Here is a 27,823-nt window from a genome sequence, read left to right as displayed (position 1 = left end):
CATCCCACCAGTATCTTGAGTATGTTTCTGTAGGAGAGTTTACTATCAGTATACCCTCCATGGCCAGGTGTCTACTTCAATCTTTACCAGTTATGAGTGGGCTTGTTTGCTCTAGTGTTCTTGGACAATTTGAGTAAAAATTCTTTGTCCGATATGCATTTTCTAGGAAAATGATTGTATTTATTTTTGGCTGTGTTGGGTTCATGTGTGGGCTTTTCCCTAGTTTGGGTGAGTGTGGGCCATAACTAGTGGTGTGCAGGCTTCTCACTGCAGTGGCTCCTCTTGTAGTGGGGCACAGGCTCAATATATACAATAAACCAAACCAAATCAAATTATTAAGAATTAAAATAGCTCATTCAGAGGAGTTAAAAATCACAGAACAGAATACAGAAACAACCAGGGATTTACAACTAGAAAAAACTGTTAATTATATATATCCTAGTCTTTAAAATTCTATTTTAAGTTATTTCTTATTCAAAGATTTGCTGAATCTTAAAGATTCATTTTTACCTGAGATGGAAGAAAAATTCTTAAAGCCCATCACTTCAAGTTTTGGTTTGATTGTTTCTAAGAGGTCTGGAAGCTGAAATAAATACACACTTTATATATTCAGTTACTTTTTATTAATCAAAGGAAGAGACAATTCTATATGGACCTACAACTCTAGACTGTTATTAATTAATGATAAAACTAAACTCAGAACTTTCAGTAACTTTCATCACAAGAAAACAAAATTCTTCATTAATGCTTTCAGTAGAAAATAATTCAACAACATGGAAAATCGTATTTTCATGGCTATTAACACTATTCTGTAGCTCCCCTCAATACCAAAAAAACCTTATGATAAAGGCCATGTTTTTGCTCAACACATACAGTATTTGTCCAAGCACGACAAAACACTTAAACCTGAAAAAAGCAGAATTATGTATCACAGCACTTAAACACATTCTGTTCTTAAACAAAGTTCTGTTAATGGTAAAAGCAAGAACATGAAACCTACGTGGAGGACACAGGAAGACGTTTTAATAGTTCAGAACTTTTAAAGGATAAGTACTGGGTAAGTAGACTAGAAACAATTAGAATCCAACCCATTAAAGACCGTGGCTCCACAGGGTGAGCTGAGCTAATGAGGGCCTGGCTTGCCCTGGCCTGTGGCGTCACTGCTCAGGGGAAGCCGGGGCTCCAGGCAGGCACGCGGTAGACAGGCTGCTACCCGAGGAGGAGAGCGTGCTGGGAGGCAACGCCAGAGGGAGGGGAAAGGATGCTCTCTCTCAGGGGCCCTGGGCCCACAAGCCTAAACCCCATGAGGCCAGACAGTGAGAACACAGGCTGCTACCCGAGGAGGAGAGCGTGCCAGTCGGGGGTGGAGGCAACGCCAGAGGGAGGGGAAGGGTGCTCTCTCTCAGGGGCCCTGGGCCCACAGGCCTAAACCCCATGAGGCCAGTGAGAACACAGGCTGCTACCCGAGGAGGACAGCGTGCCAGTCAGGGGCGGAGGCAACGCCAGAGGGAGGGAAAGGATGCTCTCTCTCAGGGGCCCTGTGCTCACAGGCCTCAACCCCATGAGGCCAGTGAGAACACAGGCTGCTACCCGAGGAGGACAGCGTGCCAGTCATGGGGTGGAGGCAACGCCAGAGGGAGGGGAAGGGTGCTCTCTCTCAGGGGCCCTGGGCCCACAGGCCTAAACCCCGTGAGGCCAGACAGTGAGAACCCTGAACCCCACACTTAGAATCCTCTGTGACACAGGCTCGCCCGGTCCTGAAGCCTGTCCAGGTCTGTGACCACACAGACAAGCTGAGTGCTGGAAATGGAGATGATGGGCTTTGTTTCAGAAGGGCCACTTGCTTGGTCTTTGCAATTTCCTTGGGTGATAGAAAGATCTTTGCTGCCAGTTACCAAAGGCTTTTTAATATCCTTAGCACTTTCATTAGAGGTAGGATTTCAGCGATAAAATGTTTCCACCTGCAAGATACATGAGCATGTAACTCAACACAAAATGCCAGCTGTCCACAAAGTATTAAGTCAAAGTTAACTCAAGAAAGGATACCACATCCTGTCTCTCCAAGGTAGGTGTGAAAATCAGAAACAGGACAAACTTTGATCCTATGTGCATTTTCCCTCCTTGACTTAAGTAACAGTCAGAAAGAAAGCAAGAGGTCCCGAAACTAAAGGAAAATTAAGATCCGGAACATCATAGGTTTTAAAAAGTTAATTAACTGCTTAAGGTAAACAATTTACTGTATTTACTTAATAAATTATTATCATAAGGGTAAAAAATAAAAGTCTCAACCTCAATTATGCTTCCAATCATACAAACGACAAAAGTGTTCTCTGCATAATGGACTGCTACAAGGGAAAAACCCTAAGAGAAGAGCACTTGCATCAAGAAAAGAATGGAAATATTCTAGGTGTAAGAATAATCACTGGCTGGCATCTTGCTGGGGATGATAAAGCAAGCCCAGGCCTCAGAGAATCATATCAAGTCCACGGTGTCCCAGGAACTGCACAATCTTCATGAACAGTTTCATAGGGCAGGGTGCTCTACTGAGACTCCTCTGAGTAGAGGGAGGCAAAGGAGGAAGAGGAGAGGAACTTGGATGGAGCACCATTATCTGCTGGGCACCTTCGTTATCAGTTTGCTGGGCAAGAAATCTCTTTACTCCTCACCTCACAACAAGCATCTATAGAAGCTGTGTTCCTATTTTACAGATGAAGAGTCTGAGATTCAGCCAATTTCCCTAAGACCACAAAATTAAAGAGCAGCATGGCTGAGGTCTGACTTTGACTTGAAGCTGTGCTTTTTCCACTGAAACACTCTCCTCCAGTTGACAGTGTGCTTCCGTGTCCATGGATGATGGCTTCTCCGTGTCATCTTCCCTACACTTCCGCTCATGCTCCCTTATACTCATCACCTTGCACTGGCCGGGGTGTGTGTCTATCACTGAGCTGTCTGTGCAGTGGACCTGGTGGGGCCAGGTGCTCAGCACTGGACCACTATGGCTTTATGCACAAAAACTAATCAGTCATCATAGGCATGTGAATACCTAATACAGCCAAGCTGAAAAGGGTTTCTGAAACGAAGGGAAGGTTAATCAATTTTACCACCTTCTAATCTCAGTCATTTGGTGTTTTTCAATTTCCAAATATTAAGGAAAAAATATGCATATTTTTATCATCTTCATTAAAATGATCATCTGTTTTATGGTGTCTCTGTATTGGAGGCACCATCCAAAGATTCTGCTTTTCCTAAGGGAAAATGAGGTCAATGTGGTGCTTTTCAAAAAGACAAAGCAATGAATATGTGACATCTGATGCCCCTAAAGGTCACATAAACAAGAGTGAAAAGGAAATCCAGTGAAAAGGATAAAAACTTGGGAAGTTGGGCTATAGCCCTTGCATCAACCTCTCATGACCACATGGGCTTTAAAAATCTTGGCACGTTTAACTTAACCTATCTTTAATTCATTTCAGTCTTGATCAGGGATGAGCACCAGCCAGCCCTCACCTCCTTGACAAATATGGAGTACCGCGCCAGAATCTGCAGCGCCAGGCTCCACAGTCTCCACAGACGATGCGCCAGCAGCAGCAAGAACATCTTGTCAGACCAGCACCTCTGAGGGCTGCTCCACGTCCTGTGAGAAGCCAAAAGGCAATGCGAGCTCCCAGCTAGACGTAAAAACGCGCAGTTAAGGAGTCGCAGCAGAAGGGCTAACGGCTAAAATTTTCAATGGACAAGCCAAGAGTGAAGCCAATGACATTCTGAAGAATCTTATGAGGTCAGCGAAGCTTTAGGGAGGCGGCAGGGACAGCAAAGAGGCCTGTAACACTGTTTTCTAATTTTACATGACTCCTTCTCCCAGGTATTTGAAACATATTAAACATATATAACAATCAGAAATAATCAGTTAACAGGTACTTTATAATAAAGCAACAAATGCAAATTGGAGTGATAGTCACTTGCAAGGGTTTAATCTTTGGTTTTGAATTTGTCCTGTCTTCTCTTCCACTCCTGAATATGCTATTTAAATATAGGAAGTCAATTACACATGGCTACTTTTGCAAAGACAGCTGAAAATGAACTTTTGAGGCTGAAAGAGTGCAGTTTAGATGGAACTTGGCCGCACAAAAGGGAGCACAGTGGAGTGGGGCTTTGTGGCCACAGGAACAGCCACCTGGGTGAGCAGGCACCAGGGACGCCTAAAGCATGACTAGCTGCAAACACGTCTGGAAAGCGTAGGCTGACCCCAGCCACCCGCCCACTGTCCCAGGACTGGGCCAAGGGCTCTGGAGGCCTGAGGCAGCAGTCCGAGCTGAGAGTCATCCTCTGGAGGGAAGGGTCATTCTGATCCTTTCCCTCAGCTTGAGAGGGAAGTGGAGGGTAGCCACAAGGCTACAAAAAAAGGCGGTCACTTAAGCACAGCAGGGGTTACATCCCCTCGACACATGATATTCAGAAACAAAAAATGTGGTCTCTGTCCCGTGTTCTTAAAGCATCCTTTACATTATCTCTCTATAGCCAGAAGCTCTAGAAAACTTTTTTCAAAAAAGAATTTAAACTATATCTTCAGGGTCTAACTTACTTCCCTGGTGGCTCTGACGGTAAATCATCTGCATGCAATGCAGGAGACCTGGGTTTGATCCCTGGGTCAGGAATGGCTACCCACTCCAGTAATCTTGCTTGGAGAATTTCATGGACAGAGGAGCCTGGTAGGCTACAATTCATGGGGTTGCAAAGAGTTGGACACGACTGAGCAAGTAACATTACTGAAAGACAGCAAAAGGTCAAAGTGCTCCCAGGGCGCTAAGGCCATCAAGAAGACTTGGTGAAAGGAATTAACCCACTTAATGATAGCCTGTGTCACTCTGAGGATGTTACCTGGTGCCTCTTCCAGGACATCTGTAATTGCTGCTTCTATGGATCCTGCTATTTCTCTAAATCTGAGAGAAAAACAAGAGTGTAAATGGCTGTTTTCTCTGCTTCAGGTGCCTGTCCCCCCAACCTCCCCCTCCCCAGGCAATAGGACCAGTAGGGCCAGTGCCTCAGAGATGCCCCAACAGCCCTGATGCCTGGCCTCCAGACTTTTTTTCTTACTGAGCAGGAAATAAACTTATCTGAATTACTTGACCAGGAAGCCATTTCTGGCAAGTCCCACCACCTATAATCAGGTAATCACTTCAGGGCCGTAAGACTGGTTTTTCCAGTCCTCTTACCTCCACATTATCAGAAGAAAGCAAATGTCCCTCAAACTAAGAAATGCAGAAGCTATATTCTGTATCTTTGTTTGCAGCTTGAGACATACCACTGAAAGTAGGCAGTTAAGCTAGAACAAGTCTCTGCCTGGTGCTCATCAGATGTCTGCTGCCTGTCTCTCGTGCTGCTATTGGTAACTGCATGCCCACCTTGAGGCTCTCAGGATCTGCTTTCTAGATGGGTTTTCTGTTTTCTCTGCTGGGCCATTTGTCATTTCGCACCATCTTCTCAAAGACTTCTGTTTTAATATCTGATGTGGACACATTTTTATGACTGTGAAATGAAACTGTGTGTGTATTTATTTCCTTAATTAGCTGCCTATGTAGCATCCTCCTTCCCACCTATATAACCCTTCCATGTTCATACTTTCTTTACCATACATTCTTCTGTCACCGACTAGTTCCCTTGCTACCAATAAATTCTGACACATACTTAACATCAGTTTACCTAATGCATAATCTTGGTTTTTTGGATAGCACTTATATGCTTTTTAAAAGCAATTCAGAGACTGATCTTCAGGAAACTGGAGAGTAAACGCAGCAGCACTTCATAGAAAGAGCAGCAGCCCTGCCCTCAAAGGCACGAGTGGCCGAGAGCAGAGGACCCTGGCCCACCCTGCCTGCTGGAGCCGGCCGCTCCCCACAGCCTCCCTGTGCCACACGCAGGAAAGAACTCAGCGACTGCCCCGTGAAGCCTGCGAAAGGCAAGTCTCTTCAAGCAGCAGGGAGAGGCACGGAGGGAAGAAATGGCAGAAGAGCAGTGGAGGAAGAGAAGGGAGCACTGGAGAACCGCAAAGAAGGCGGTGCTCCTGAGCACACTGGGGAGGAGAGGGCAGGGGCCGCCCTGCAGTGACGAGAGCAGACCAGCTCTGCATTCCCCACAGACCCCGAATCCCACCGTTTGCCCACATCTGTTAACACACGAAACACAGGAAGGAAGCTTCAGCACAGAAAAGGCCTGACACCAACACAGCATTGTTCAGAACACGGAGAACCAGAAGACACCTTCACAGCCCCAAGGAAGAGAAGGTTTCCGTAACATGCGGCACAGTTCCTACTGAACGCAGCGTGAAGAGAGGTCAGCTGGAAGTTCTGCGGCCATCAGAGGAACAGGTATAACTCAGTGTAAGTAAGGACACAGGATAAAACTACGTATGCCACAACAATCTGAAAGCCAAACGAGAAAGTGCAAGACACAAATGCAGCAGACCCTAACATTAATGCCTTTTAAACAGACGTGCACATGACGTGTGACCAGGTGTGAGATCCCTAAGACTAAAACTGTCTATGTCGTGTGACCCAGCTGTCCCCTCTCCCTACCCTCCAGGAGTCCAGCACCAGCCCCTCAAGTAGCTTTGCTGGCCAGTAACTTCCAGGATTGAGGTGTTAGGTCGTAGGTGTTTTCTTCTTAGAAGATAAACAAAGTGAGATGTTACTTTGGTGAAATTTGAAAAGTTATGTTGTAGTTTTCACAGGTATATGGGATGCCATTCTACTCTTGATAGAGGATTTGCAACAAAGGCAACCCAAAATAGAAACACTCCCAAACTCTTCCATTTGGGTATGGGGATGATCTGGAGACACACACCCCCTCCCCCACGCACGGCTCTACTGACGCATGGACACAACCTGAGGAGGGTGGAGGGGAAGGAAGGCGCATCAGTACCACACAGACTCCACGCTGTCAAGCAGCTACACCACGCTAAGCATGTGCTGAATGGAGCAGACAGAGAACACACGTGACCATCCTGGGAGCATGCACCATTCTAGCAAGAGTTCAATCAAAAGACACACCACTGCCTGTAGCACTTAGGGCGCTCACACCCAGATTCCAGGTAGCCGCTGATTTACCACCATTTGAGACTGCTGGGGGCCCATGTGCATTTAATCTCTTTCTATGAAAACGAATGCCTAACCCCACTTCCCAAAACTCCTGGAAGAACAAATGAAGTGTTGACATAATAGGGGACCAGAGACAGAAGGGGTGCCCGTGTGCTCACAGAATGGAGGTGGTGGGAGGGGTGCCTTTTTTTCCTGAAGATGACGGGGATGTCGGCACAGAGTCAGACCCGGGACTATCTGATTGCTACTGAGAGTGCAATATTAGCACCGATATTCCTTCCTAGAAATTTGTTGAAGCATTACCACCCTACTGGCGTTTAGCTTACTTTAAATGACCCTGAAGTGAATCAGATAGCAATACAGCTTTGACACCAGCCATGTCTGCAGAACATTCTGTTATGCCAGAGAATAAATAATCCAACCACTGACAAAAATCAACAGAATGGTGTTCTACAAAGTAGTATCTGAACTTCTTTTTGAGTGGAAGAGCAAATGCACTGAGAACAGGTTCCACACGTCATAACTTAAACGTAACTTTTTTAATTTCATCAATTTTAAATAAAACTATTCACAAAGAAAAGTTAAGCAATTCCTTTGAATGCTTATGACTAAACTCTGGTGAAGATTAAAAATGTCTTTCATGGGATGGGCTGAGTTTCAGCATAGTTTAAGACTCAATTACCAGCTTTGAGAGAACCTATGAGGAGAAGAGAACGGGCTGAGGCCAGGCTGTGCTACCCTGCAGGGCCCAGAGCTCCAGAAGGCAGAAGGACACGACAGTGCAAGATTCCCAAGTGTGGGGTCTGGGATCTGGGGAAATGACTAGATAAGAGGTGTCTGGAGGCAGTAAACAGGAGTATGGGCTGTGATGGTTATTAGATATCTAAAGCAATCTAAGCCAAAACGTAGACTACAGGAGACATGGAAAGTTTAAATTTTATTTCTCTACTGCACTCTTAAACTATAAAATGATGCTTCACCATTTTAAAATTTTCTCACAAACCAAAAGGGCTTCTTGCCCTGGCTACATCTTGATCATCACATAATGATTACGTCCCATGCAGTTCATGAGTATCTCAGACAAACAGATCCTTAATTTCTTACCTACATTATAATATAACCTTGAAAAATTAAAGCTCCGTATTGTATGTAAAAGAGCACCATACTAACGGTCTGACAGCTTAGATTTCATCATCAAAAGATGATTATATACATTCTGAATCATGGCAAGTAATTACAAGTCAAGGGATTTAATGTATTTCCCTCTCTGTAATTATTCCTCAGACCTCCAGGGAAGGACTGCATCATAATTAAGGAAAGCATCCAGCAATTTAAACAAAAAGCTTGCAAGTCTTTAAAAACCATTCTAATTAAAATGCTCGAGTTAACATCATTCTATGGAGGAATTTACTGTGATCTCACTCAAGAGAATCTGCAAAAATGGCTGTATTATCATCTCTTTTTCTAGGGGAACATACATTGTTAAGAATTTATCCTAAATTGCCCCCAAATTGTCTACAGGACCACTTACTGACACTGGTGATATCATTATGCTATCTGGAAGGAAAGTGTCACCATTTTCCAGAACACTCACCAAGATTACAAAGGAAGCCAAAAGAATAACTACAATTCTTATAAATTGATGGATGGAATCAGCTACAAAGAATATTTCAAGAAAGAATACTTTTCCTGATTCCCTCTGAGGATAAAAATGTTACAGGTGAGCAAAACTACAGATGAAGGATAGGTCTGCTATTTGAAGCAAGTGATGAAAGAGGAAAATGGAGAGGAAGAGCTGCTAGGTGACCAGCTCTCTCTGTCTCTTCATGGTGAATGAATGCATAGCACCTGGAAATGAAGCTGGGCCTGGTCTAGCTCCCTTGGAGTCCAGCGTTCTCAGCTTGCTAATGACAAGAAAGTAAAACTTAATCCTTTTGTCATACAGGGCAGAACTTTGGCAATCATGATACTTCTTGTGCATTTCTGCTCTAAATTGTTTCCCAAGGAATAATATGCTGGTCTTCAAGAAGGGGCTGTGAGATGGAGTTCAGTCCATCTGAACTGGTGTTCAAATTCTATTTCAGAAGGGTGGAGGTGATGGGAATAAATTACTGACCTTATTTGAAAATAAACAGGCAAGTTCCATTTATTATTGAAGCTGTGATAGGCAGGATGTGCTCATAATCTTTTTACACTGGCCTGTGATCCACACTGCCGTTCAAATGTTCTTACAAAATCCATACTTATGGTATATTTCTAAAATAAGAACAAACAGGTGGAATTTTCATTTTAAGGAAACTAACCAGAATCGGGATCATATACTGAAAAATGGAAATCAAGATAAAGATCAACACAGAGAATCACAGGTTTAAGATCTCATTAGGCCCTTACAGGATCTTCCTCTGAAGATCCCCACACTGAGTAATGCCCAAAGTGGTTCTCTGACTTGCTCAAGGTCTTAGGTGGCAAGCCCATCAAGAGACCCAGGTATTCTAAGTCCAGTGGTCTTTAAGTGACAGCTCTCACTCATCTTCTAGGGCACCCCTAACTGTCCACTGGAACCACGAGAGATCACAGATTAAGTGGTATAATTTTCACTGCCTTTCGAGAAGAAGTAGAAAATTTAAAGAAAGGGAAGAAAGGAGGGAAGAAAAGGAAAGCAATTACTCAAACCATGTGAGTAATTACATCATTTTTATAGATGGGACAGCATGAAGACTGATAAGGGGAATCTAGCAACCTCACTAAGAGCAGCAGGTAACACTTACTGAACATATATCATCTGGACACAGTGTTTACAATTGTGCTATTTAATTTAACCCAGAAAACTACACTACTAGGTTAACTGCTTGTATTATCATCTCCCGTAGAGATGACACTTCCTCTTCTGCTCAGGCTCAGAGAGAACTGACTCAGAAACAAAGCAAGGAAACAGAGGAACCAGAAGCCCAGTCAGTCAGCAGTGCAAACCTGCAGCTGCATGTCCTTTGGCAAGGGCTCTCAGTCCCCAGGCTCTGGGGAGAACACTGCAGGATTTCCCACGGACTTCTCACTGAAGAGAAGCTCTCTTCTGGGTCACCAAACCAATCGCCTAAATATGATGTCTGTGATTACATGGGAAGTGTAGTACAGTAAACACCATATAGTGTTAAATTCCTTTCAGCTGGTTTCAAGCTGCTGCTGCTGCTGCTAAGTCACTTCAGGCATGTCCGACTCTGTGCGACCCCACAGACGGCAGCCCAGCAGGCTCCCCCGTCCCTGGGATTCTCCAGGCGAGAACTGGAGTGGGTTGCCATTTCCTTTCCCAGTGCATGAAAGTGAAAAGTGAAAGCGAAGTCGCTCGGTCGCATCCGACTCTTAGCTACACTTATAGAATTCCCTGAGTGTGGTCTAGATGTGAGGAGCTGAGAGAAAGAAAAGTATTACTCATCCCTTTTGGGATAAAACTACACCCCTGCACATAATGGATGTTAAAGGAATGCAAAAATAATTCTCTCTTCTCAAAAGTAAGTCCCATTAACACTGAAAACTGAAAGCATTTCTTGCAAGAAATGTAACCACAACCATTAAGTATTGGTTTAGAATTCTAAAGTCAACATTTCATCAGAAAGCTTCATTTCTGAGCTGAAAAATCTCCTGAGTCTAACATGATCAATATGATTCTCTAAAGAGGGATGTAAAGAGTAAATTGCTAATGCTTAAGACCATTACTTCATTCTGCTTATGGTATCAATTTTTAAAAGCCCTACTTTATTTATTTACAAAGATCTATTTTATAAAGTCACAAAACTCAGTGTCAACAAGTTTCAACAACTTGTTGAAAATCATATTACTTAATTATATGGTTCAACATACTGTAACAAGGGCCAAGAGAACAGATAAGTGGTATTTCTGGGATAGTAAAGTTCCAAATTTGGTGTCTTACCTGTTGTGAAGTTATTAGGCCCAGGCTCACCACACTCAACTTGTGCCTCTCTGCTGCTACTGCTAAGTCACTTCAGTCGTGTCCGACTCTGTGCGACCCCATCCCTGGGATTCTCCAGGCAAGAACACTGGAGTGGGTTGCCATTTCCTTCTTCAATGCATAAAAGTGAAAAGTGAAAGTGAAGTCGCTCAGTCATGTCCAACTCTTCGCGACCCCATGGACTGCAGTCCACCAGGCTCCTCCGTCCATGGGATTTTCCAGGCAAGAGCACTGGAGTGGGGTGCCATTGCCTTCTCCGTGTGCCTCTCTACACTTTATAAATTAGTAAGCAAAGCAACCAAGCACAATTAGAAAGAGAGGCAAATAGAGCTTCTAGAAATGAAAATAATGATAAATTTGAAACAGGTGAAAAGGAATTTACACACAACTGAAGAAGGAATTCTTGAACTAGAAGAAAAGTCCCAAGAAATTACTCAGAATGTAGCACAAAGAGATGAAAAATAAAAAAAGTAAATTCAGGAAACATGAAAGAGAAAGTGAGGATAATTAATTAAGAGTTCTAAAAGCAAATAATAAAGGAATTAGACAGAATCACAATTGAGTTAATGAATAAAAATGATACAGAAATGATTTAAAAAAACCACCAATCCTCAGATTCAGAAAACCCAACAAATCTTAAATTCAGCAAATAAAAAGAAGTCCACACTAGATATATCATAATGAAATAGCACACCAAAGTCACTGGGAAAATTTTAAAAGGAGCCAGGGGAAAAAGCCGTTATAACTACCAAGCAACAACAGCAACAACTACTTTCAAGTGACAAAGTTCAAAGTGCACAGAATTCTACTTCCAGCAAAACTACCTTTCAAACATAAAAGGTATAAAGTTATTTTCAAACAAATATTGACTGAGGGTTTATCATAAAAAAGTGAAATTTATTATCAACAGAAATTCATAACAGATGAATTTTTGGAGGAAGGAAAATGATCTAAGAGAAAAGGTATAACATCCAAGAAGGAACAATAAGCAAAGGAAATGATAAAATGTGGAATATTTTTGAGAGGAGGAGGACGGCCATGTTGAAGCAATAAAAATAATGCCCAATTGGGGGGCATAAAAAAATCAAAATAGAAATAAGACCCTGGTAACTATTACATACTATGGAATGGCATGATTGGCATCTAAGATCCTTGTGCTGTGTGGGAGGCTGAAGAACACCAGTAACTTTAAATTCTGTTAAGTAAACACTAAGGTTACTTAATACACACATAAACAGAGGGCAGAACTTCCAAATTAGTAGAGTGGTAAAAGAGAATAAATGAGAAAAACAAATTCCCGAAAGTGCACAATATAAAGAAGGTGGGAAAGAAAAAAAGAGAGAGAGACAGAAAGGAAAAGAAGGAAGAAAAATGGGACAAATAGGAAGAACTAAAAAAACTGCAAATATATCAATCACTATGATCATTGTAAAATTTAATAAATTACCTAATTATAAGACAAAGATTGTCATATTGAATAAAAAAATAAAAAAACAAAAATCAAAATCCAGAGCAGGAACAGGAGGAGAGGCACCAAGAGGCTGAGCAACAGGGAACTGAGCAGGCGATCGGGGTGCAGACTCAGGCCATTTGGCCTAGAGTCTTCATTCTTCTCCAGGACACTACATAACATCTTTAAAAAATGGAAAATTAACATATGGGTTTACTTTTGATATATCAACCACGAAGTCCTTTAAATAAAAAACATGATTTTTTTTAAAAAAAGAATTATCAAGGCCTCCTAATCTTTCAAATTATATAGGACATTTTTATACTACATTAATAATTATAATATTAGTTATATAATATATACTACAATCCAATTACTACTTCTTGTTTTCCTTCAAAGCAATATAGCAGAGATCTGCAAACTTAATTTTTCATCGAAAACAACTGTAAAGAGATTTGTTTTCAGCGGTCCTTAAGATCTTTTTTAAAACTTAGATAAAAACATCCATATCTAGTCATAATTGCTTCTCAACTGAATTCTACCTTACATTCTAAAAAATATTCTTAGTCCCCAAAGTATCAGAGACTATGACTTGAATAAAATAATGTGTGTATTTTTAAGGTAAATGCTGGCTCTGCAACTCAGATTGTGATTTTCAATAAACCACAGAACCAAGACTGTGCAAAAAAGACATGACTATCTCAGGTTAACAACTGCAAGAATCACGACAACAGAGGGAAAGGTACCTAGTGAAATCCATCAGGATTCCCAGGATTAAAAAGCAAGGGTAATTTTTCTTCTAATCCTCGTACTATTTCTGGCCAGACAGAATTCACCAAAAAGTCATAGCCAGGAACAGTATTGCCCTTTTCACTGTAAGATAAGAGAAAAATTTCAGTCAAATACACCAGAAACATCCATTTACAAAAAGCAAAATTCCATTGTGATGTTTTATTAAAATAAAAGTTCCTTAGCCTACCTTTTAAAAACAACTATGTTTGTCAATTATTTTGTTTTTAGGCCCAAACTTCTATTTCACTCCTTGATCTCATTCTCACCTAGAACCTGACACATCCTCTGTGTCCTGACTCCTACAATTATCACATAGCAGACAGCTGGGGTCAAGAATAATGGACAACTATGCCGACTTGCTGTGGCAGTTGTCTCCCCTAAAATGGGCTACCATGTTTATACACCATCTTGAAAAAGCAGCAATCTAATACCACAAGAAAAACAATCTTTGTATTCAACCTTAACACCACTCAACTCTAAAACACTGTAAATCACACTAACTTACCAATTACTAACAGCTTTGTGACTCAGCTATCTCTGATTACCTTCAGGTCTAATGTTCTATGACTATTTCATGTAAAATCTGGGTTACAAATCTTAATACAAAAAAACTGATAACATTCATGGTTTTCATATGCACATGCTTTATTTTGCATTGTAAGCAAAAAGACCAAATTCTGAGTTTCTAATTCACACACTTAGGTGAGAGAGAACACTGAGATAAAATCAAGCTCTCAGGAGCCACAGAACCTGAGTTCAAATCTCGGGTCATTTAACTTCTCTGTGTTTTGGTTTCCTCATCTTTAAAATCATAGGATCATTATATGGAATAAGATTGGTAAAACATTTAGGATGGTGTATGGTTTGTAAAGCATTTAGCATTTACTAACATATAGTAAGTGCTATGTTAATAGTGTTAAATACACAGTACATAAATAAAAAAGGTGGGTTCCTTAAGTTTCTCTCTACTTAAAAATCTGTAAATATCTTTAGGCAACAGCATCTCACTGACCTACCCACTTTGCTGCATTGTTAACATGCTCTATATTAAGGTACTTTTTTTTTTTTTATATTCGATGAGGGAAAGGAGATGCCTATGTCCCACATACCCAATTCCACGTATCATATCATATACTTTTAATCCCAATAAGAACTAGCTCTAATAAGGTATAGGAAGAGAGAACAAAATTGAAGATTTTAGAATACAAATACACACAATATGAGCAAATGAATGACAAGATCACCTCATTTCCAAACTAAATATACAATTAAAGCCTCAAAAGGAAAATTTAACTCTGCAAGATCAACAGTTAGAAAAGCTAATTTATGTCCTCTGGAAAATAACTCCTGAACATCACTGGTGTTGCTGGGTATACAGAGCACCCAAAGGCAGATGCTGAGCAAGGGAGGGTCCAGGGCAACAAGATGATGTGGCGTGAAGCAAAGGCAGATGACCTACCAAGGTACAGTCTAGATACTCAAATTTCTGAGCTTTCTACATGAGTTCTGCCACCCTGAAAACTGTGGAAAAGAACAAACATGTGAGGCATAAAACTTGACATTTCAGGACCAAGACTAGGCTTGTCAAATCTAATGATTGGTTGTTTCGTTACTGTGGCCTCTCTTATTTCACATGTTGACTTCTATTAAATTCTTACCCCAAATTCAAATCCAACTAAATCTTCATGATTATGACACAAAAGTGGCAAAACAAAGCTTCATATGAAATCTTCTAGTGGAAACAGAGAGGGTACTTCCCAGTCAATCAGTACATTTATTCCCCAGGTTTCTCTTTTCAAAAAAAAAAAAAAAAATTTCAAGGCTAAAAATAATTTTCATTCCATGAAGAAAGGGACTTGATTTGCTTTTCTAGTGCTGCAAATTGACTGAGTCTTCCATTTCGCAAACATTGGATAGTTGCTGTCTTAAGACACTGTGCCAGGGGTGGGGGGTAAGGGCTGTGCCGGATGGGAGCAAGCTGTTAAGATGGAAACTAGTCCTCAACAGAAGTGAGAGCAACACGCAATCGCCTGCAGAGAACAGGATGAAAGCCAGACTTCAGGATGGAAGGTGGGAGGTCTCTCGAAGGAAGTGGCATCTGCGTTGGGGCTTCACACGGGATGACAGATCAACAAAAAGAAAGGGAAAGGCAGAGGACTCTGAGGAAAAACACAGACCCGCCAAATGTGTGCCGGGGACCAGCGGAGCAAGGGAAGCCCACAGAGTGCCACACACAAGGACCACTGAGGCCGGAGTGCACAGGGCCTCGTACGCCATATCAAGACGCCTAGACTTTCCTCCACACGCGACAAGAAGCCACTAAAGACTTAGGAAGAAGGCAGTGCCTACATATCAGAATTGTGGGTCAATGTGACAGCCGAAGGGCAGAGGGGAAGGGTGAGAAGGGAGAGGGTGGAGGCAGGGAGAGGAGGTGGGCAGATCCTGTTATTCTGGATAAAACTATGACAAAGGCCCGGATCAGGCCAGTGGTGATGGTGAAAGGCAGCCAGGTGTTTATGAAATAAAGCGAAAAGTATGGAAATCAGGCAAGAGGAGGGAAAATTGAAGATGACTTTAACCACAATTAATATAAAACTTGTTGAATTACACTGAATTCCTATTTATAAACAGACTACAACATTAGACTAATGGAAGGAAACCAACTTTTATTTCACATGTAATTGAGGAAAAAGTACACAAAAGGGGAAAGTATGGGTTGTGAATTCACAAAGATGTACCCCTTACCTCTGCCCTACTCATTACAGTTTCCTTCTGAGGTGATGACCCACATCCACCTCATAGTGCCATGCTAACAATTCACCAGGGGAGCCCATAGAACCCGACCCAAATGAGGCAGCAGTAATCAGCAGGCGCAAGTTCTGAGTACAGCTGCTTAAACTACCTTGAGATAGCTCCTCTGTGACCTCTCGAAGAAGGCGGCAGTGATGGGGAACGAACTCCAAGAGTTTATCATACATGAGCTGGAGATCACTCAGATGACTATCAACAATCTGCTCTAGAATCACCTATTAAACAAATAGCATTTTAAAAAAGCATCTCAAAGAGAGCTATGAATTACACACTACAGGAAAAATAGAGAAAACCTCAAAAGTATGCTTCCTCATGCCCCCTCCTCCCCAGCTAACATGTTTTCTAACAGTAACAGCTATACTTAGAACTAGTTTCAGGATTTGGAAGCACAGCTCTGACCCAGGGGAGACACAGGCTGGGTGACAGAGACTGGCCTGAAGCTGGAAAGCCAAGCATATTTGCCTCCTCCCCTCCCGAGACTGAAAACAAAGTAAAATGACAATTTCCCATAAGCACAGCCCCTCCTTGTACTGACCTCGGCCTTTTCTTCTACCATAATTTAGATCAGGGGAAAGTGTGAGACAGAGAAAGATGGAAATATATATTTTATTTTACTTTATTATTTTATCTTTTGTGTTAAGGTTGAGAGTCAAGAGGTTAATGACAAGCATACGAATTAAAAAAAATTAAAATGTGGCCTTGGTTTATTTAATATGCCACTGAAACATCAAATGTTTCTCTCATTTAGCACATTAGGTTCAGTTCAATGAAAAACAAAGGCATAAGTTAGTAATGATTTTCACTTACTGAGACAGAAATAATGTAGGTAATTTGTCTTTTTCATTCTTATCAAGTTAGGTAAGAAATATAACAGGATAGGAAGAGAGGAAACTGACAGATCATTTACTTTTAGTAACTCTAATAACAGCTGAAAGGATTACTGAAGTCAATCCTTACATTTCATTTTTATCAATGGGATTCCATGTCCCCCATTTATAAATGGGAGGCTTTCATCCCAAAGTCATGGTGAACAGGGCTTTGTACTTACTGGACAGGAAGAGCATCCACACCGACAGAGGACTGAAGACAGTCTGCAAACACTGAGGACGGGCTTGTGACTTTTATCAGTTTGAACCAGATGAAGCTGCTGCTTTTGTGTGTCAGAAGACGTTGAGTACTGGCAACTTCATATGGTACAGTCTACATCCTGGCTGCTCAAAGGCAGAATATGCTTACTTTCCGAAGTGCAACTGCATCCTTGGAGATGAAGGACACTGGGTAGTCAAGTTCTGGACTTAGGGTATTACGCTGCTAATTTGCCTATGAAAGTCCTGCATCAGTGACTATTTCCTCCCTCGCACCTTCCTGGCTAAGAGACTCCTCAGTATTCAAGACTTAGGCCACATCTCTGTGAAGACAACCTTCAGCACAGATTTTCCATGGTCAGGGTTTCAGCAGGCTCCCTCACCAGGAACTTACACTGCAGTTTTGGTATCTGCTTACTTGTTCCATTTTACCCACTAGACCGATAGCTAAAAATTCATTTTAAGAATTTAGTGGCAAATAATTTACATACCATAAAACTGACCTAAAAATGTTTTGATACATTCCTTCTCTCTAGGCAAGAGCCTCCTCCCACTAAATTAACAGGATCCCTGGGATATAGCATCACTAAAAAACACTTGAGAAGGTGCCTGACTCCTGCATGCTGGTTGTCACCACCAGGGACCAACCTTTTCTTCCAACTGATGGTACTACAGTAACTGAGAATCTTTACAATCTTTACAGAAAGGCCTCTAAACTACCCCTTACACCCAGTAAAGCATCCAAGACAGAGCAGATGCTCTATGAACATCTGCTGAATGAAGGCCTTATTCAACAGTACCCAAACCTCATCTACGTATGGTTTCATGAGGACTTGACCAACTAACACCTCTGCATCCTGAGTCTTGTCAATTGTGGCCTAAGGCCGTAAGCAGTACCGAATAATATCGACACTGCAAGTCTGAAGACCTTCTAATAGAGGAGGCCTTCCAGTGACTGTTGTAACATGGCTGTAATACCAGCTATACGCTGCAAGAAAGACAGGTTAAAACGCTTCAGCTGTAATCATTTGTAAAGATCCAAACACACACATAACAAACTCCTTATTCCAACAGAAGACATGTAAAATTAAATATTCACATTTTCTGGAGAGGAATAATGAATCTCTCCTCCTCCTCACATCTCTTTGTAAGTTAATCTTTGCTGTATCAAAGGAGGATTTAGATATCACTTCAGAATGAGGTTCTTTTAAGCTACAGAGTAAATCTGACAAACATCATGATTCTAAAGTCCAGTCAGGAGTTTTGGATAAATTAAATCTGACTAAATCATATAGTGTGTCAAGTTACATGAAATTTAGAATTAATTTTACCCTTATAACTCAGAGAACATGCCTGTGTCTTTACATAAAATCTATAATATGCGACACTTAGGAGGCAGGGGCCTAAAAAACAAAAACTGAAAGAGAAAATTCAAAGCTAGTTTCAAAATCCTGCAGATCAACAACTGTCAGAACAATACAGGCATCCCTTGGTGATACTGCAGGTGTGGTTCCAGGCCACCACAATAAATTGACTACTAGCACAATAAAGCCAGTTATGGGGGTTTCTTGGATTCTCAGCAGATATAAAGGGTATGTTTATACTGTACTACATACAGTATATTGAGTTTGCAAAAGCATTATGTGTAATAAAAACAAGATATAGACTTTAATTACTTTAATTAAAACATGCTTTATTGTTAAAAAATGCAACCATCATGTGAACCTTCAGTAAGCTATCATCATTTTGCTGGTAGAGGTTTGAAATACTGTGAAAACTTCTAGAATGAGATACAGACATAACAGCACTTGAAGTGAGCAAGTGCTGTTAAAAGGGTACTAGCATGGTGATAGACCTGCTTGATGCAGATGCAATAAACCTTCAATTAAAAAAAAATGCAATATCTGTGAAACACAATAAATCTAAGGGCAATAAAACAAGGTCTGCCTGTACCAGGTAAAATCAAAATTATTTAGCAAATTCCTAAATACTAAAGTGTGAAAAATCTAAAACAACAGTTACTGGTCTTATTTTGTCCAAAAGAGGCAAGCCTTTGCTTTGAACAGCATGAAACTGTAACTGATTAAATTCTGTGGCAATTCTCTCTAACATTTGTCCAGTCAAAAGCGGGCTAGTGGAGACGATTAAAAAGAGTTAATTCCTAAAGGTTTTTAATTTCCAAGAATATATCACATGATCAGCAATCCTGATGCTTTCATTGTGCTTTTCCATAGCCCCCTTGTTATAAGGTAGAAGCTATAGCATCCTTTGTGCCATGAGCTTTTACAGCATGTTCTAGGACAGTGGAAAACTAGAAAAGTTAAGCATAAGCCCCTGAGACTGCCAGGCCCCGACCACAGGGTCCAGCCAAGAAGCAAGAGCTGGCCCAGGCCAGTGTGGGTATTTACATCTCCTCCCCCAGCCTATCTCATTCAGGGCCTTCTTCATTGTTAACTTCCCTTCCCTCTCTCTAGCTCTACCTGGTTATTTACATTGCCCTGGTTTTCCCTCCTCTACAACTCAGAGTTGCTGATCTGAATTTTTAAAAAGTCCTCGAAGGTGATTCTGAGCAAGAAACAGCATAATATCTATTACATTAAAGATGGAATATCACAAAGGAACAGTATTATAGAAAAAGACATTGTGATGCATTTCTATCAAAGGAAGAGGAGGAATGGACAAAAATGGAAAGAAAACAGGAAGGCAGGTATGGTGGATGTCGAGTGAGGATAAGCTGGGAGGAGCTGCCAAGGCAGCTGAAGGCAAGAGACTCAGAACGGTTTGAGACAAACAGCCCCCCTGGATGGGTCAGAAGGGATGACCCATCAAATGGGGTCACAAACAGTCGAACGTGACTGAGCAACTCAACTGAACTGAGGGCCTACTACATGCCAGGTATGGGCTGACGGCACCTCAGTGTCAGACAACCCTGCCGGAGGAGTTCCCGTTAGCTTCCCCTGTCAATGACACCAGGAGCTGAGTTCCATGGCTCAGGCTGCAGAGTGGAATATACAGCACGAATCTGTCCATGGTGCTTCCCATGGTGCTGGTATGAGCTGCTCATTTTCTGAGTCACTCACCTACCTGGCTGATTTAAAATTCAGACTAGAAAGATAAGAAGACAGCTGCAGTATGTAACAAAGAAAATGGTCATCTTTTTCTAATTTCACAAGTTTTTTTTTTTTTTTTTTCTTGTTGACAAACGTTAACTAAATGTGCCTATCCTGTCTCTTAATGATATAATGCTAGGGTAAGATACATAAGTGGCAATACTCTGGCCATTACTCTGGTCTAAATGAATTTAGGAAAGATGAAAGCTATTTCATATCTTGAAGATCAACAAAATTTTGCCAGTGCTTCTATAAGGCAATTCCAAAGATTAAAATTCTTCCAATAAAAGCACACTCCTCTGATTCCCCATGAAGTGATGTATTGGAACTGTGGCCCATAACCACAATGGCTTTATAAGGATGTATTATAAACTTTACCACCTCACACCCTCCACTTTCCACAAGCTACACTCAAAAACACTGAGCCACAGACTTGGCGTTTCTTCTTTTTCAGAAATGAATTTTAACTTAAAAAAAAAATTAGGCTAGATGTGAAGTATTAATTTATGTAATATTTAGTAAAGAAAACACTAACCTGCTTGCTTCTAGTGCAGATGTTTCTTTAGAATGTTGAGAATTTAAGCTTTTTTCAATTTTCTCAACTGGTCGAATAACCTGTATAAGCCACAACACACATATCTATAAAGTAATAATTAAGCAAAGAACAAAGTTATCACAATATTTCATCTCAATCATCTTATTTTCCCATTCTAAATACAGGGAAATACAAAGCAAAAAGTCAAAATAAGAGTATGTATGGCATTCTATATTTTGAATACTTCGACATAAAACTGAATTCCCAAGAATGCAAATCTTAATTTTAGGTGTCAAGAAGAAGCACATTTTCAATATTCTACTGCAAGTTTATAGTTAAAAAAAGAGAAAACTAGAATTTTGTTTTCTCATTTCCCACACTTTTATTCCTTTCTTTCCCTATCTTAAATGAACCTCTCTGTAGGTATTACATTTATTTTCTTATGACCCTTTTTCATGTTATAACTGTAGCTTCTGATCATCTTTATCCTATTGACATGTATATGACACAATTATATGCTTAAGCATCAGTTCATTAAAGACATTATTATACAACCTTATCAAAGAAGTTGAGCATTATAAAAAAACCCACCCTTAAAAGCACAGAAAGACATAAAGCGCTCATGAAACAAACAGTTCCCAGAACTATACAGTAGTATAGCACCGGGAATTCTATCCAGTGCTCTGGGGTGACCTGAATGGGACAGAAACCTAAACACGAGGGGACATGTGTGTGTGTGACGGGTCCACTCTGCTGTGCAGCAGAGACTAAAGTGCTGTAAAGCAACTGGACTCCAGTAAAAATCACTCTAAAAGAAGACAAAATAAAATATGTGGGTAGTTACTGAGCACCCACTGTGCACCAGACACTGACCCAGGCAGGGAGGACACGTGAACAGAACAGGCAAAGAGCCCCTGCTCTCACAAGGCTTACAGCCTTCCCCAGAAAGGCACTGCATTCTTGAAATCTCTGGACAGAAGCTGATAATCGTCTCAAATTCTAGTCCCCTTATATCCAATAATAATGGACATATATATCATATATTACATTACTACAATATATACAATAATGGATATGTAATAATATATGATAATGTAATATTATATACATTAAAGTCAGAAAATAAAATCAAAACATGAGACTGCTAAAAATTAAAAGTAGTGCATGCAGAGGTACAGTTAAGAAGTGGAAACAAAAGAAGTAAATGTGGCAGAACGAGAGAGCAACACACGTTTTTCCACCTGCAGCAGAACACTGGAAGAGCTGGCCTTAGAAGGCCTACTTGCTCCCGAATCACTAAAATTTGAATATCTTCTTCACAAGGGTGCTGAGAAATTAGTTTTATGCCTGTTAAACTGTAAAATGCTTCACTGATACCAGTTATTACTGTGTCTTATTCTGGAAAAATTAAGGAATGTTAATTTTGTGTCCATTTGGGTACCTCTAAAATTCTGCTTTATTTCAAATAGTTAACATGACATTATAAGCACAGAAATAGTTTTGGGAGGATAAAAAAAGTTTCATATGGTGAGAAGTTGAGAAGACATGAGGCTTTTAGCTGGCATGTAGTATAAGAAATCTACATTTAAAATTTTTAATGTTATCATTAATAAAGCACAAGAACAATATGCAATATTCTTTGTCTTTTTCCTCAATTAGTTAACTTTACCACACCCTTATTAATAGGACTTTAATCAGCCAAGGAGTGAGAAGACCTGGGTTCTAGCTCTGGCTGAACCCCTCAGGAGCCTGGCTGAATGCTGCTGCCTAAAGAGAAAGGAAGATCCTGCACTCCTCTCTGCAGAGGTACCAAGAGGAGTATATCACACCACATCCAGGAAAGTGTCGTTAGCTCCAAGGTGCTACCATAAGCCCGTGTTTAACAGTATGATACTCAAGGATACCTTTTTTCCCCTAATGTCCTCTCATTTAGACATTCGTTCATCTACTGCCCAAATTCCTTCACTGACAGACGACCGAAGACTCTGTAAAAGAATAAAGAAAACGTATTGCAGAAATTGTTTCATGCCATTACGAAACTTTTACATGAAATTCCACGTAACTTAATTATCTTTGGGCCAGTATTATGTAGACATTGACAAAAATACATAATATCAAATACAACTACTGTTGAGGGTACTCATGATTCGAGGGCAAAATGCCATATAAAGCCAAGATCACAGAGGATTAATGGCCAAAAGAAAAAATAATATTGGGTTGGCAAAAAAGTTAGTTAACTTTTTTACCATAAGATGGCTCTAGTAGTGCTTGGCTGTCTTTAATTTCATTAGAAATAATTTTGTAAGACTGTGTTGTGACAGCTGTCATATCAGTGTGCATTAAAAAAAGAAAAATCAAGACTACTGAATTTTTGTGTAGTCATTTTAATATTAAAGGAGAAAAAAAGGAACATGTTCTGCATATTATGCTTTATTATTTCAAGTAAGGTAAAAATACAACTGAAATGCAAAGTGATATTTGTGCAGTGTATGGAGAAGGTGCTCTACTTGACTGAAGTGTCAAAATGGCTTGCAAAGTTCTGTGCTGGAGACTTCTCACTGGATAGATTTGGCCACGGTTGAAAAGAGCAGTTGAAGTTGACAGCATTCAAATCGAGACCTTAACTGAGAACATGAATGCTATACCATGCAGGAGATGTCCAACATACTCAAAATATCCAGATTGACTGTTGAACACCATTTGCACCAGCTTGGTTATGTGAATCGTTTTGATGTTTGTGTTCCACATAAGTGAAGCGAAAAAAGAACCTTCTTGACCATATTTCCACAGGGAATTCTCTACTTACACATGACAAAAATGTTTAATTTTTAAAGCAAATCGTGACAGGAGAGAGAAAAGTGGATTGCTGTTGTTGTACAGTTGCTCAGTTATCCCCGTGGACTGCAGCACGCCAGGCTTCCTGTCCTTCACTATCTCCCAGAGTTTGCTCAAACTCATGTCCACTGAGTCGATGATGCCATCCAACCATCCCATCCTCTGTGGATACTGTACAATTATGTGGAATGGAAGAGCTCATGGGGCGAGCAAAATGAAGCACCACAATCACACGTAAGGCTGCTCTTCATCCACAAGTGATGCTGTGTATACGGTGGGATTGGAAGGGGATTCTCTATAATAAGCTTCTTCTGGAAAACCAAATGATTAATTCTAACAAGTATTTGCTCCCAATTAGACAAACTGAAGGCAGCACTAGACGAAAAGCATCTGGAATTAGTCAAGAGAAAATGCAAAATCTTGCATCAGGATAACTCAAGACCACGTTTCTTTGATGACCAGGCAAAAACTGTTACAGCTTGGCTAGGAAGTTCTGATTCATCCACCACAGTCACCAGACATTGCACCTTCAGATTTTCACTTATTTTGGTCTTTACAAAATTCTCTTAATGGAAAAATTTCAATTCCCTGGAAGACCATAAAAGACACCTGCAACAGTTCTTTGCTCAAAAATATAAAAAGTTTTGGGAAGATGGAATTATGAAGCTGCCTGAAAAAAAAAGGCAGAAGGTAGTGGGACAAAACTGTAAATACACTGTTCAATAAAGTTCTTGGTGAAAATGAAAACTGTCTTTTATTTTTACTTAAAAACCAGTGGAACTTGCTGGCCAACCCAAAACATATACAATCACCGTCATACGTGGTCAGAGTACAGAAAGAACCATCTGAATCAAACACTAGGAAAATCTGGCGCAGGGGATGGAACGTGAGTCTGACTTGGAGAGCCCGTGGAGGCTGATGGTGGAGGAGAGCAGTCACTGGAAGACAGAGGGTGGAAAGGTGCAACTGACAGGGCGTACTCAGGGTTGCAGGGTGCACCCGGGTACAGAGCAGGCTTCATTTTGGAGAGAAGTAGAAATAAACGGGGGTGGGGGAGACTTAGGAGAATTTTAGACTAGATTCTATCAGGAACTAAACAATCCTTAAGCACTGATACTTCATGATGCCATGTTGTTCTAAGGATGTTACGAATCAAGGAGTAAGGAACAGAATGGCCAGGAAAAGGCAGCTCATAGGTGGAGAAACATGTCCAGAAGCTAATAAATTAAACAAATATGAAGAATCGGGCCAAAACAAAGGTAAAATAAATGATTAGAATAAAGTAGACATGGCAACTCACTCCAGTACTCTTGCCTGGAGAATCCCATGGACAGAGGAGCCTGGCAGGCTACAGTCCGTGGGGTTGCACGAGTCAGACATGACTTAGCGACTAAACCACCACCACCAGACAAATCACAAAAATTTTATAGAAAAGTGAATTAATTCATTCAATAAACATGAAATGTCTACCAACTGTCAGCCAATGAGGATACAATGATGAATTAGATAGAAACAGTCTTATCCCTCAATGATCTTAGAATCTCGGAGAAGCTTCTTGAGTTGAGATTAAAAAGGCAGGTGAGGTCTTGGTTGATGAGGAGAAGGGTAGTGATAAAGACAGCCGCAGAGTGAGGGACGGTAGGTGGTGCTGGCCGCTGGCAGTGTAGGACAAGAGCCTGAAGGCATGAGGGCAGTCGAGGAAGTTCAAGCACAGGTGGGCAGAGTGGAGAGAGTTCAGAGACAAGAGTGGAAGGTTAAAAAACGACGGGGTTCGGGAAATGTCATGGCTACAGGTTGGGAGAAGGAAGAGGAGTCCTGAAAAGGAGGCAGGAAGGCCACGCAGAGGCTGGTGTGGAATCCAGCAGCAGACCAAAAACTTCTCTTCCATTCCAACAAAAGGCACTTTAATAAGCTTTGTAAAATTCAAACAAGACACGAACTTTCAAACAATCTGCTAGTTCAAGGCACAGCTCACAACTAAACCTATTTTACGAATTTCTTCTTGCCTACCCTCCTCAGGACTTCTCAGCCCTGACGTTCCCATTGTCCTGCATTTCCTACAGCTTTATCCAAGCAGAACCTCTTTACTACATTATCTACTGAGAGCCCTGCATGTGCCAGGTACTGTCTTGAGGCAAGAAGCATAAGGCCATGTGGTCTGGCGTGGTCCAGTGCTGACACACGCAGAAATGATGGTGCAGTGCTTCACAACGAAGGGAGGATGGAGGGCGAGGTGCCTAGCACAGCCCAGAGGGTGAGGGGAGGACAGGGCGGCAGTTTTCTGTTGGAGGTGATACCAAAACTCCCTCTCCACTGTTCACCCGGATGAAGTCCCTGTTCTCATGGCTTAGGGGCAGACAGTTCCATTCCCTAGGGAGAGATGTTCTCAGAGAAACTAGGTATTACATGACATTTATCTTACCCTTCAGTTACATCAGGGATTAAATGGCTGGTATAAACTGGTCCATGAATCTAACTACATATAAAATATTGTCTGGAAAAATACTTGTAAAATGACAAATTTTAAAATATAAGTAAGCCAGTTCTAAGCTGGAGACCACTTATACATGGGTGAGGTGGTATTAACAAATTTAAATTTTGAAATACCCTTCTCCTCCTCCCCGACATTTAAAAGTGTCTACTCTTGAGAATTTGCCGTCTTCAAACCAAGCATGTTTCTTAGCTTGTAATATCACATGCAAATCATTTACATTTTGAAAGTATTATACTATAATCATGGAACATTAAAAAACACCAATTACAACAATCTAACAGATTAATAAATGAATTATTGGAGAAGGCAAACAAGTGTAATATGCTTTATGGTAGATTGTTGACAGTTACTTGGGGATGTACCAGAACCTCTTCTCATAACTGTCCCAAAGGCGCAGAAAGCTGACTAAGGTCCTTGTTCATACCGACCTAAAGGCAAATCATGTTGGCACAGACACATCAGGGCCAGGATTAGCAGTGAAGCCTGTGCTTAATGATCAAAGCAGTATTAGACGTAGGTTATTCTTTCTGTACAGTTATATGCTGCTAAACTACGTAACAAAAATGTTATTTGGCCATAAATATTGTTCACTGAATGTGAAAAACCTGTTGATATATAAGAACTATAAAAATAAGGAAAGTCATAATAAATCAAAAATTCCTATGCACAATTTGCCTTTGGGTGAAATTTTAAATGACTTAAAAAACTAACAGGAAAAATAGCTATCTCTGTTGTTTATGATATTCAACCAGCTGATATAAAAGTCTGATGGACTACATCTCTCCTAAGCATTATTACAATCCTTCATAAAAATCCAAATTAAATAGGATGGAAATAAAATCTTCAGGGTTTCTAACCCTACTGGAACATTTATCTTAGTGGTGTATTTCCCAAAAGCAAATATGGCTCATTATTCTCAATGCTTCTTGAAACTCCCATAGAGATGGCTATTTTCCATACCTCTTTTGACAGACTTAAAAACAAAATATGAACAATACTTTCACAAGTATGAAAACTCAAGTATTTCTAAACAACTTTTCCAAGTAATTGATATACTTCTTATAAACAATTCCTACATTTTTATAAAATGTATAAAAATAGGCTTCTTAATGATCAATATTGGTCAATGTTTTCCCAACCTATCTCTGGCTAGCACATGCTCCTGAAAGTAAATGAAACATTTCCTTAGGAAGAGTTGATATCTGCTTTCGGAAATTAGTCTAAACTGCTGAGATTTCAGGGGAATCAATTAGCAACTAACAAAAACACTTTTGGTATTGCTACCCTTACTTTTCACCACTTCTTAATAAGTCATTCAAAAAATAATCAAACTAAACACAAAACGTGTGTATCAAGAAAGTTTCATTCCTTTATTAATCAAGATTAGCAATCCCTTCAAGTTTCTGGGGGAAAAAAATAACTAAAAGGTTTCTAAAAAGACTCAGAGCTGTTAAGAATAAACATGAGTGAGAAAAAAAACTGTGCAGTACATGTGTAAATACACTGACAGGCAGGAACTGTGGATTTCAAGTTTACCAGGTTTGTTGACAGGTTGACAAAGTCTGCGTAGTCCTTGTTGATGAGCTCAACCATGGCTGTTTTAAGCAGCTTATAGTAGAGCTCCAGGTCATCTCTAAGTGCTTCCAGCTGGACTCG

At 40.6% G+C, this 27,823-nt stretch overlaps 1 pseudogene; it reads right to left on the bottom strand.

The window, feature by feature from the left end:
• Positions 1-606: 606 nt before the first annotated feature.
• LOC122673457 lies at positions 607-27,823 on the bottom strand (annotated as a pseudogene).

This window comes from Cervus elaphus, chromosome 17 (assembly GCF_910594005.1).
Source record: "Cervus elaphus chromosome 17, mCerEla1.1, whole genome shotgun sequence".
Taxonomy (NCBI): domain Eukaryota; kingdom Metazoa; phylum Chordata; class Mammalia; order Artiodactyla; family Cervidae; genus Cervus; species Cervus elaphus.
This window is presented reverse-complemented; position numbering and strand designations above follow the sequence as displayed.